This window comes from Triticum aestivum, chromosome 2A (assembly GCF_018294505.1).
Source record: "Triticum aestivum cultivar Chinese Spring chromosome 2A, IWGSC CS RefSeq v2.1, whole genome shotgun sequence".
Taxonomy (NCBI): Eukaryota; Viridiplantae; Streptophyta; class Magnoliopsida; order Poales; family Poaceae; genus Triticum; species Triticum aestivum.
In genome coordinates this window covers 632,096,714-632,107,714 of record NC_057797.1, presented here as the reverse complement: position 1 = coordinate 632,107,714, position 11,001 = coordinate 632,096,714, and the positions used below count along the sequence as shown (strand labels likewise).

Here is an 11,001-nt window from a genome sequence, read left to right as displayed (position 1 = left end):
GGACTCCGTTTGGTATTGATTTTCTGCGATGTAAAAAACATGGAAAAAACAGCAACTGACACTTGGCACTATGTCAATAGGCGAGTACCAAAAAATGATATAAAATGACTATAAAATGATTATAAAGCATCCAAGATTGATAATATAACAGCGTTGAACAATCAAAAATTATAGATACGTTGGAGACGTATCACATAGTTTTTCACAGCGGACTTGTTCTATGCATTCCTCCGATATATGTGATGTGCAACTTCTGCAAAGAGAAATGCTTGCTTTGGTTAAGACTGACGTATGAGGTCCCCTGAGTTGTACTTACATGCATTATTTTTATGGTGGAATTACACATCATTTTTGTGGTAACGTTCATTTTTACTGATTTTGTAGTTAGACTTTCGCGAGCTATCATGATTTTAACTTTAGTCACAGAGATAGGTTTCAAATGTTATCTACCTTGGTAAGGTGATTCGTTGTCTTCAGCTGGTATGTTTGGGACTTTGCCAGGTTCAGCTAACGATAATAACACCAACAACGGAGGTGGAGCATGCATAGTGCCTAAGTTCATGAGCTAATTCTGATATTATTTATAGAGTTTTCATATTTATCATTAGGATGATGAAGCCTGTCAAGTATTATCCTCTACTAATTAGCTTTGCCTCAAAACTTGGAAAGAGAAAGTAGAGTTATCAATAATGATCATCTATAAGGTACCGTTGATGTTGATGTTTCCAGAACATCGTTTCCAATTGTCTGTTATCTCATTGTGTTATGAGAAGATACACCATCTCCTATAACACTTATTCTTACACTTGCTGATATGAACTACTTGGTTATGTTTATAGAATATATCTTTTTATGTTTTATACTACTCGATGCAAATTAGTTGTCCTCACACTACTGCAGAATGCTGCTAATGCGACACTACGATCAGAGACCCTTCGACGAAACTGTGTACCATGCAATAATTGTAAACGGTGGTGTAAAAAATCTCAAAAAAGGTGCAAAACATTTACGATGACGATGCATCAAACACGGTTCAGATTTTAGTTGTGTGTGCGATGCAGGGCATACATTTTAGTTCAATTATCTGTTTGCGATGAGGAGGAACAAAAGAAATGGGCAGCCAGATGAAGGTGTGTGTGCGATATACAACATATGGTTCACTCGGATGAACTGTTTGTGATTAGGCGAAACAAATGAAATGGTCAGCCAGATTAAGATGTGTGCAATATACGGCATGCGGTTCACTCGAATGATCTGTTTGCGTTGAGGCAAGAGAATAGAAACGGTTCAATATAACAAGATGTGTGTGAGTTACACGGCAAACAGGTTTGTAATCAGAAATGCGTGCGAAGATCGATAATAACACAGAAGATTGCTGATAATAAGGCGTGTGTTGTGTGATGGGATTGCATACAGAACAAAACACACATATATGACACCACTATTCTAATCTCAGCATTAGAATAGTTATTTGGATCACAGCGAGCCCTATAAGTGCCCGACTGCTCCCTCCCGAACGTCCGGACCCGCTGCAAAAAATATAAATAAATCCCACCCACGACCGCTCGTCCACCCCCGATCCCCAACCTCCCCCTGATCCCATCGCGGCTGCTGCCTACCCCGCCTACTACCGGCGCGCCACCACTGAGCACTCCCGCCTCCTTCCGGCACGCCTCGTCCCCGCCTCCTACCGGCGCGCCGCCGGACCTGCCCTCTTCCCTGGTGCACCGCCAAACCCCAGCTCCTCCGCGTGCCACCGCCTCCCCGTGCGCCGCGCTCCGCCGCCCGCCGCTGTGGTCGAGCTTCTCCACCGCCGCCTCGGCCACCTCCGCCATCGCCTGCCCCAACAACCTCCATCGTCGCCCTCCGCCCCGTCCACCTACGTGCTAGCCGCACCCAACCTCTCCTCCGGCATGGCCCGTCTTCTTCTCCCACCCGCTCTCCTACAACGTGGCCACACTCTGCTCCAGCGCGCTCTTCACCATGGGGGTGCCGCTGGCCTTTGCGCTGCACGGTAGTTCAACTCGATCGTGTGCGCAAGTCCACCAATGGTAGCCACAGCCCCGCGCCTCCGCGGTATGCACCCGACATGGCCCTCCAGCCTGCGCTACTTTCCATGCTACCTCGCGTGCGTGTAAACTGCAGCAGCTGCTCTCGTCTTTAGTTAGCTAGCGCCATCCTCTGCCACGCCCCATCTTCAGTTAGCTAGCGTCATCCTACGCTGCACCTTGCGCCGGCTCGAGCAACCCCATGGAGCAGCTTGCGAACTCCTCTACTGCCCCAACCTAGCCAACTCCCCACCTGCTCCATCCTCCCGAGTGGCAGGCAGGCCATTCTGACGCTGCTCCTCCTTGTTGTGCAGAGTATAAATGGCAGGGGACATACAGAGGTGCTATGGGAGTGACGAGTGAGCCTACATTTTCCTTTCATCGTTGCTCCAATCATCGTTCGTAGCTGAAAAACGTGGTATGTGTGGCCGCAAGATGTTTGTATTTATTTCTCAAAGTAGAAAGCATTGTATGGCAATCCCATCTCTTGTTTCTAAACTCTGAGTTTTTTGTTCTGCATTCTTCAGTCGTTAATGAAAGCAAACTGAACCTTAGGGGCCGCCGCCTCAGGCCGTCAAGTACGCGGCAACCGGAGGTTCGCAGTCGCAGCGACCCCGAATCCCACCGCTCCCGTGCCAACTAAGAAGGATCTAGGCCTCGTACGTTTGATTTTGTATGTTTTGTAATTTTCACCTATTTTATTTCAGCAATGATGGTTGTTGATGCTTGCCTTGTTATGCTACTACAAATTTGCAGGACAAATCAAACTTCACCATACTCTAGAACAAAAAGATGAGCAACATGGAGGAGCTACACAAAAACGACGCCGACGTTGCCCATAGACTGCCGTGGTGTCCATGTCGAGGTCAAGTGCCATCCCATTGCTCGACAACCCTCTTGGAGTCCGGCACTGCTTGGTGTTGCCGTCGTTTATGTCAATCGTGAAACAGAGCAGAGTTTTTGTCGTACGCTTTATTGTCCTTAGAGTACGATATATCATTCTCCATCCCCTTGGAATGTTCAGCATTCTGAATGATCAGAACAAAAACAATATAAAATTAGTGTGATGCTACTTATTCATGTTGGTACCAAGCTTGATGATGTATTGGTGTGCTACACTTGATGATGGGTTGTGCATGTAGCACACGAGGTGTATGTATTGTTGTGTGTAATTTTCTTGAATTTCAATAGCATGTGAAGTTCATGTTTCAGAAATTCCTAAGTTCACATGTACCACATACCGAAAAATTCATCAATGAGAAAAAGGACCGCCTCAGCCATTTCACCGACAACAAAAAATACCGCGAGACAAAAAAAATTCACAAGATAGTATAACCTAGTAAGTTAGTAGAAAGTGGACAAAAACCATAATTTTGTTTTGTAAGTTTAACCATTCTAAAAAATACCTTGAAGTTCAAATTTAAATAATAGGGCGGTTCACTTTTTATTACAAACCTGTGATTTTTTTCGTTACTACAGAATAAACCAAGAAGTTCAAAAATAAAAAATGGAGCAGTTCAAAAAGTTTATAAAAAATGGTGTTTCTACATATTACTAAAAAAATGGTGAAATACTATTTTAAATAACATAGAAGTTCAAAATGTTATTCCAAAACCAAGAAGCTCAAATAAAAAATGAGCAATTTAAAAAGTTTGTAAACATGGATCTTCCCCTGTTTCTTTTGAAAGATCTAGAGGTTCAAATTTAAATAAGTGAGTGGGTCGATGTTTATTACATAGCTAGCACTTTTCCCTTTACTAATGAATAACACAAAGAAGTCCTTTAAAAATGAAGTTGTTTGATGTTTATAAAAATCTTAGATTTTCTCCGATACGAAAGAATAAAACCAAGAAGTTCAACTTTTAAAAAATGGAGTAGTTCAATGCATATTAAAAACTCAATGTTTTCTCTATACAAAAGAATTAAACCAAGAAGTTTAATTTTAAAAAGCATAGCAGTTTAATAGTTATTTGAAAACTCGGTTTTTTGGTACTAAAAGAATAATACTGATGTCTACTACACAACCTTCTTCTTGTAGACGTTGTTGGGCCTCCAAGTGCAGAGGTTTGTAGGACAGTAGCAAAATTCTTTCAAGTGGATGACCTAAGGTTTATCAATCCGTGGAAGGCGTAGGATGAAGATGGTCTCTCTCAAACAACTCTGCAACCAAATAACAAAGAGTCTCTTGTGTCCCCAACACACCCAATACAATGGTAAATTGTATACGTGCACTAATTCGGTGAAGAGATGGTGATACAAGTGCAATATGGATGGTAGAAATAGGTTTTTGTAATCTGAAAATATAAAAATAGGAAGGTAGCAAGTGGTAAAAGTGAGCGTAAACGGTATTGCAATGCTAGGAAACAAGGCCTAGGGTTCATACTTTCACTAATGCAAGTTCTCTCAACAATAATAACATAACTGGATCATATAACTATCCCTCAACATGCAACAAAGAATCACTCCAAAGTCACTAATAGCGGAGAACAAACGAAGAGATTATGGTAGGGTATGAAACCACCTCAAAGTTATTCTTTCTGACCGATCTATTCAAGAGTTCGTACTAGAATAACACCTTAAGACACAAATCAACCAAAACCCTAATGTCACCTAGATACTCCTATGTCACCTGAAGTATCCGTGGGTATGATTATACGATATGCGTCACACAATCTCAGATTCATCTATTCCACCAACACAAAAAACTTCAAAGAGTGCCCCAAAGTTTCTACCGGAGAGTCAAGACGAAAACGTGTGCCAACCCCTATGCATAAGTTCACAAGGTCACGAAACTCGCAAGTTGATCGCCAGAACATACATCAAGTGGATCACGTGATATCCCATTGTCACCACATATAAGCACATGCAAGACATACATCAAGTGTTCTCAAATCCTTAAAGACTCAATCCGATAAGATAATTTCAAAGGGAAAACTCAATCCATTACAAGAGAGTAGAGGGGGAGAAACACCATAAGATCCAACTATAATAGCAAAGCTCGCGATACATCAAGATCGTGCCAAATCAAGAACACAAGAGAGAGAGAGAGATCAAACACATATCTACAGGTACATACCCTCAGCCCCGAGAGTGAAATACTCCCTCCTCGTCATGGGGAGTGCTGAGATGATGAAGATGGCCACCGGAGAGGGATTCCCCCCTCCGACAGGGTGCCAGAACGGGTCTAGATTGGTTTTCGGTGGCTACAGAGGCTTGCGGCGGCGAAACTCCTGATCTAGGTTATTTTCTAGAGGTTTCTATATATATAAGAGGTGTTGGCATCAGGGACAAGTTAGGGGGGTCTCCGAGTTGGCCACAAGGTAGGGGGCGTGCCCAGGGGGTAGGGCGCGCCCCCACCCTCGTGGTGGCCTCGGGACTCTTCTGGACCATCTCCAGTACTACGTGGGCTTCTTCTGGTCCAAAAATGATCTCCGTGAAATTTCAGGTCAGTTGGACTCCGTTTGATTTTCCTTTTCTGCGATACTCAAAAACAAGGACAAAACATAAACTGGCACTGGGCTCTAGGTTAATAGGTTAGTCCCAAAAATCATATAAAATAGCATATAAATGCATATAAAACATCCAAGCTTGATAATATAATAGCATGGAACAATCAAAAATTATAGATACGTTGGAGACGTATCAAGCATCCCCAAGCTTAATTCCTGCTCGTCCTCAAGTAGGTAAATGATAAAAACAGAATTTTTGATGTGGAATGCTACCTAACATATTTATCTATGTAATCTTCTTTATTGTGGCATGAATATTCAGATCCATAAGATTCAAGACAAAAGTTTAATATTGACATAAAATAACAAAGTAAAGATGTCTTCTCAAAATAACATGGCCAAAGAAAGCTATCCCTACAAAATCATATAGTCTGGCTATGCTCTATCTTCATCACACAAAATATTTAAATCATGTACAACCCCGATGACAAGACAAGCAATTGTTTCATACTTTTGATATTCTCAAACTTTTTCAATCTTCACGCAATATATGAGCATGAGCCATGGACATAGCACTATAGGTGGAATAGACGGTGGTTGTGGAGAAGATAAAAAGAAGGAGAAGATAGTCTCACATCAACTAGGCGTATCAACTGGCTATGGAGATGCCCATCAATAGATATCAATGCGAGTGAGTAGGGATTGCCATGCAACGGATGCACTAGAGCTATAAGTGTATGAAAGCTCAAAAAGAAACTAAGTGGGTGTGCATCCAACTCGCTTGCTCACAAAGACCTAGAGCATTTTGAGGAAGCCCATCATTGGAATATACAAGCCAAGTTCTATAATGAAAGATTCCCACTAGTATATGAAAGTGACAACATAGGAGACTCTCTATCATGAAGAGCATGGTGCTACTTTGAAGCACAAGTGTGATAAAAGGATAGTAGCATTGCCCCTTCTCACTTTTTCTCTCATTTTTTTATTTTTTTATTTGGGCCTTTTCTTTTTTTATGGCCTCTTTTTTTCGTTCGGAGTCTCATCCCGACTTGTGGGGGAATCATAGTCTCCATCATCCTTTCCTCACATGGGACAATGCTTTAATAATGATGATCATCACACTTTTATTTACTTACAACTCAAGAATTAAAACTCGATACTTAGAACAAAAATATGACTCTATGTGAGTGCCTCTGGCGGTGTACCGGGATATGCGATGAATCAAGAGTGACATGTATGAAAGAATCTACTACCCCTATAAAAGGAAGACAGAGGCAGATCCAAACAATCAGATCCATTCATCTACAAGATCTAATGGCTCCTAATCATTTCGTGTTTAACGCTGCAAGCCACGGAATTAAGCCACACCCACACTATCGATCGCTAATCATACCCGCTGCTTCGAAAAACAAAAACCGCTCCGCACGCCACGCCCGCACCACACCCGCACCACGACCTCGCCCGCTCCACCTCCCAGCGGACGCTGATCCTCCCCCGTCATCCGCCCCGTCCGCCGCCCGCCTTCCACTCGGCCTTCGCTGCCGCCCGCCGCCCTAAATCTTCGCCCTCCTCCGCCACCGCCGCTCAGCTTGGCCTCCTCCGCCGTGCACGAGGAGGTGGAGGGTGAGTGCGGTGTCCCGGAAGGCGGCGAGGCGGAGGCAGGGGAGTAACGAGATGGCCGCCGGGGTCCTGCTTCCTTGCGGTGCATAGGGTTGAGGTGGAGGCCGGGTTCTGCTTCCTTAGGGTGCGCGCGGTCGAGGTGGAGGCAGAGACGGAAGGCGGCGAGGAGGGTCGAGGTGGCCGCCGGGTTTTGCTTCCTTGCGGCGCGCACGGTGACGCCGGCTGCTGCCCACCCCCAGTCGCACTCCACAAACACACGCCTCTCCCAACTCAGGCCATCCCCGAACAGCGACCACGACGCCCCACCGCTGGCCCCTTCGCGACCACACTCCCCACGATGCCTGCCGGTTCTCCGCCGCCTCGCCTAGGCCGTCTTGAAACCGCCGCAGTCAAAGCTACAGTCAGGTTACCACCACTTCCTATTCTTGGTTCTGATCTCTGTATGTCCTTAGCAGTATATATACAGTTGTGGTATACTTCAATGAACTGGGAGTTGCCCGTCTGTAGCTTCATAGGTGTTGACATCTGTTGCAATTCGTATCACATTGAACCAGTTTTATATTAATGATCTAAATGCTCTTATATTAGTTTACAGAGGGTGTACCAGCTACTGATCTGTCGCATTTTATCCACCATGTCATGCTTGCTCTCTATGTTATCTTCTATCTTTCAATGAATTTCATTTTGCTTGCTACAATAGCAGTAGACTGGTCTGTCCTCAGTTTTGAGGTTAGGCTAATTTGAGCGAAATGCAGTTAAAATCAAGAAGCAGTTTTAACCAGTGAAACTGAATATTATTCTCTGAAGAGACATGCCTTCTTGATTGATGAACAGGTTATCCATGTTCAGGTAAATGTCATGCGTCTTTTCTGAACATTGTGGTCGTGCTCCACAATTCAGATACTATTGTCAGTTATTGTAGTGGTATAGTGTTCATCTACTACTACCCTTGTAAAAGCATGAAGTTTAGATCTTTGTGTTGTGCTGAAATTCATGCATATCTCTTTATACTGGGTTATTTGATAAGCTGTGCTATTTATGTTGAAATAATATGAAATTATATGCAAAGCTCTGCAACTGCCTTGAGTAGGTGATAGTTAAGAAGAACATAGTATGTGATGGTCCAATGAGGAAGAAATATAAGTCGACAATGCTGCTGATGGGTGGCACTGATAGTCCCAACGCCTTTGCTCTTGGATCATTATTCAAGATTATTTTTTCCTACAACAAGAAAGAGGATGCTGAAGGAGGTATTGCAACTAGAAAGGTATCTGGTTTACAACATGATTATGAACTTTTTTCAAACATGCATGGTTGTTTTATCCTCTGAAGACAATATACAAGCTTTTGCCATGTTATTACTTTTTAAAGTTCCATAAACTGAATAATCTTTATAATGCACATAAGTATTTTCATATTGAAACTGTTTGTCCATTGGTAAATTCTTTTCCTACTCTTCTGCATCTCAAATATTTCCAATTATCACGCTGAAAGGAAGACTTTTCTTGCTCTTCTACTGAATAAACAAGAGTGTCATAGTATGTAGCTCAATGATGCTTAGGTAGTGGTAATTATTTATTGGCATAGTGTTTGTCTGCTTCTCATCAATGAGCTCATCATGGATTTTTTTAAATGCCGAGGCATTTATTTTGTAGAGTTTGATGCTGTTATTGTTATCTAGCATCACATGATTTCATAGAATTTGACGGAAGTTATGTTGATCCCTTGCTTAAAGAATTTTTAGCAAGAAAGCAGATCCTATTTGTTTCTCATTAGTTAGTGAAAAAGCGAACAAGTGAACTCCAATTGCTATAATAATTATTTTTTTGCAAAAAAACTAAAATGTCATTAAGCACCGTGTAGTACTAACATATGACTGACTTATTAGTCACAAACCGTGTAGTGAAAAAGTTTGAACTATTTAGCTACCGGACAATCAGTTGGACTTCATGTCCATATGTGACTAAGTAGTTTTAGGCTGATAAGTATCACTAGAACCAGCCTGAAATTTGACCTCTCGAAACATAAAAAGCAGAGGCTTACTTCAGAAGCATGTGGTCAGTTCACCTCACCGGCTAACATCTGTCTCAGTGTTTGGTTTTTTCGGGAGATTTCAGGATAGAAAGGCAGCTTTGGAGAGGGGCCGCAAAGATCAAGGCTATTGTGTCAAGTACTGTGCTCAAAACGTCCATCGGGTGCATCCATCTTGCCCCAGCTCATCACCGATCACCAAGCGATTTACATCCACTACGATCATGGATGACCCCGTGAGACATGCCGCCCTATTCTTCCAGATACAATGGGTCGATTAATACGGTATTTTGATATGCTAATCACGCTTCCGTTTCACTAAATTTCCAGAACAATACTACTTACCTTCTACTAATATTGTTCTATCAACTGCAAAAATCAGAATTATCGCAACATTTTCGTGATCTATATTCCATCTTTTAGTATATGGTTTGTTTTAGAAGCAAATAAGTGGTGAAGGGTCGTATATAGGAATACTTGTTATGCACATCTATCTACACTCTTCTCAGCCTAGAAATCATTATGTGCTTGCTGACTTGTTTTGCTCACATTGCCACCGAAACTATGAGCGGTCCTTGCATGTCTTGTGTATTCATTGAAAGCGTCTAAAATATGGAGTTACAACATGGCTGCTAGCTGCTACTTTCATGTTAATAGAAGAAGGCCAAAGCTCTCATTTTCTAGATATGTCGAGTTTAAAGATGAAGGATATTTTAAGAAACGGAATTTTCAGCATCATATATCTATAGCAACGGTGTTCTGAAACGGAATTGTTGGCTCCTAATAATAGTGTACTGAATTCTCTCAAGTCCTTCCAGCTTTAGGGACTGCTCAATTGGATCTGTACAATCCAACAAAATAAATGTGCATAGTGTCTGTGACACTTTCTTCGGATCATCACGAAGGTAGTTGTAGGAGTAAAAAAGTACGTCATACTATTTTTTTCAGTACAAGCCAGAGACTGTTGAGAAAGAAAGGCTAGGACAGGTAATACTTGTTTTACAATACTTGCGCAAAAAGTATGTCATACTGTTTTGTTCTAGATGATTTTGATGAATTTTACAACCTTCTTTTCAGTCGTATACCCCAAGAAAATTTGCTTTCATGGGGCTTATTTAATCCAAGAAAGAACTGTGAGTAGTAGCGAACCAGACATGAAAAGTTTCAGAGAACTACGAAAACTCCGGTCAGTTTTGTCAGGATCTTTTGACCCAATTCCAGGACTCTATTGACTAAGGTAATTAATGATATATCTGTGTGATTTATCCTGTGAAAACTTTTAGTGTTCACTTAGGGGTGAGTGCAACCAGTAACTAAATTTAGACTACGAACTAGAGTAGGACAGTAAAATTAGGAGTAGGATGGAGAACACATGGGACATTGAGGACTAATGGTCAACACTTAAATCTTGCTTTACATTCAGTTCAGTTCCAAGTAGTCTGATACATAGATGGAGATGCGAGTGCTGATTTGGGGTTGATTTGGTAATTATATATTTTCCTTGATGACTATCATTGTTGTCCAACATGTGCCATATGATATGCATAACAACTTGAGAGCACCTTTGCTGCTCTTGATGTGCTTCGTCATGCAGTTTTTAAAAGTGCACAAGCAAGCTTGCGAGTGATGACAACTACTATGACCTACAAACCTTGAATCAAGGTTTTTGTGGTTGAACATAGGGGCAGAGCATGCTCTCCCATCTACCCAGTGAAGCGTACGAAAGAAAAAGCTACAATATACAAATCGTCACCGTCATTCAGTTTGTCCAAAACTGAGAAAAGCTCTTTAAAAAAACTGGGAAAAGCTCACATGATGGAATGAGATGATATTTCAATATCATGATTGTGTTT

At 42.1% G+C, this 11,001-nt stretch overlaps 1 long non-coding RNA gene across 1 annotated transcript; it reads left to right on the top strand.

Moving 5' to 3' along the window:
• Positions 1 to 1,588: 1,588 nt before the first annotated feature.
• LOC123185762 (uncharacterized) lies at positions 1,589 to 3,192 on the top strand. The gene is made up of 3 exons (XR_006493490.1): positions 1,589 to 2,466; positions 2,576 to 2,707; positions 2,805 to 3,192. It is a non-coding gene; the product is annotated as an uncharacterized lncRNA (long non-coding RNA).
• Positions 3,193 to 11,001: the final 7,809 nt, after the last annotated feature.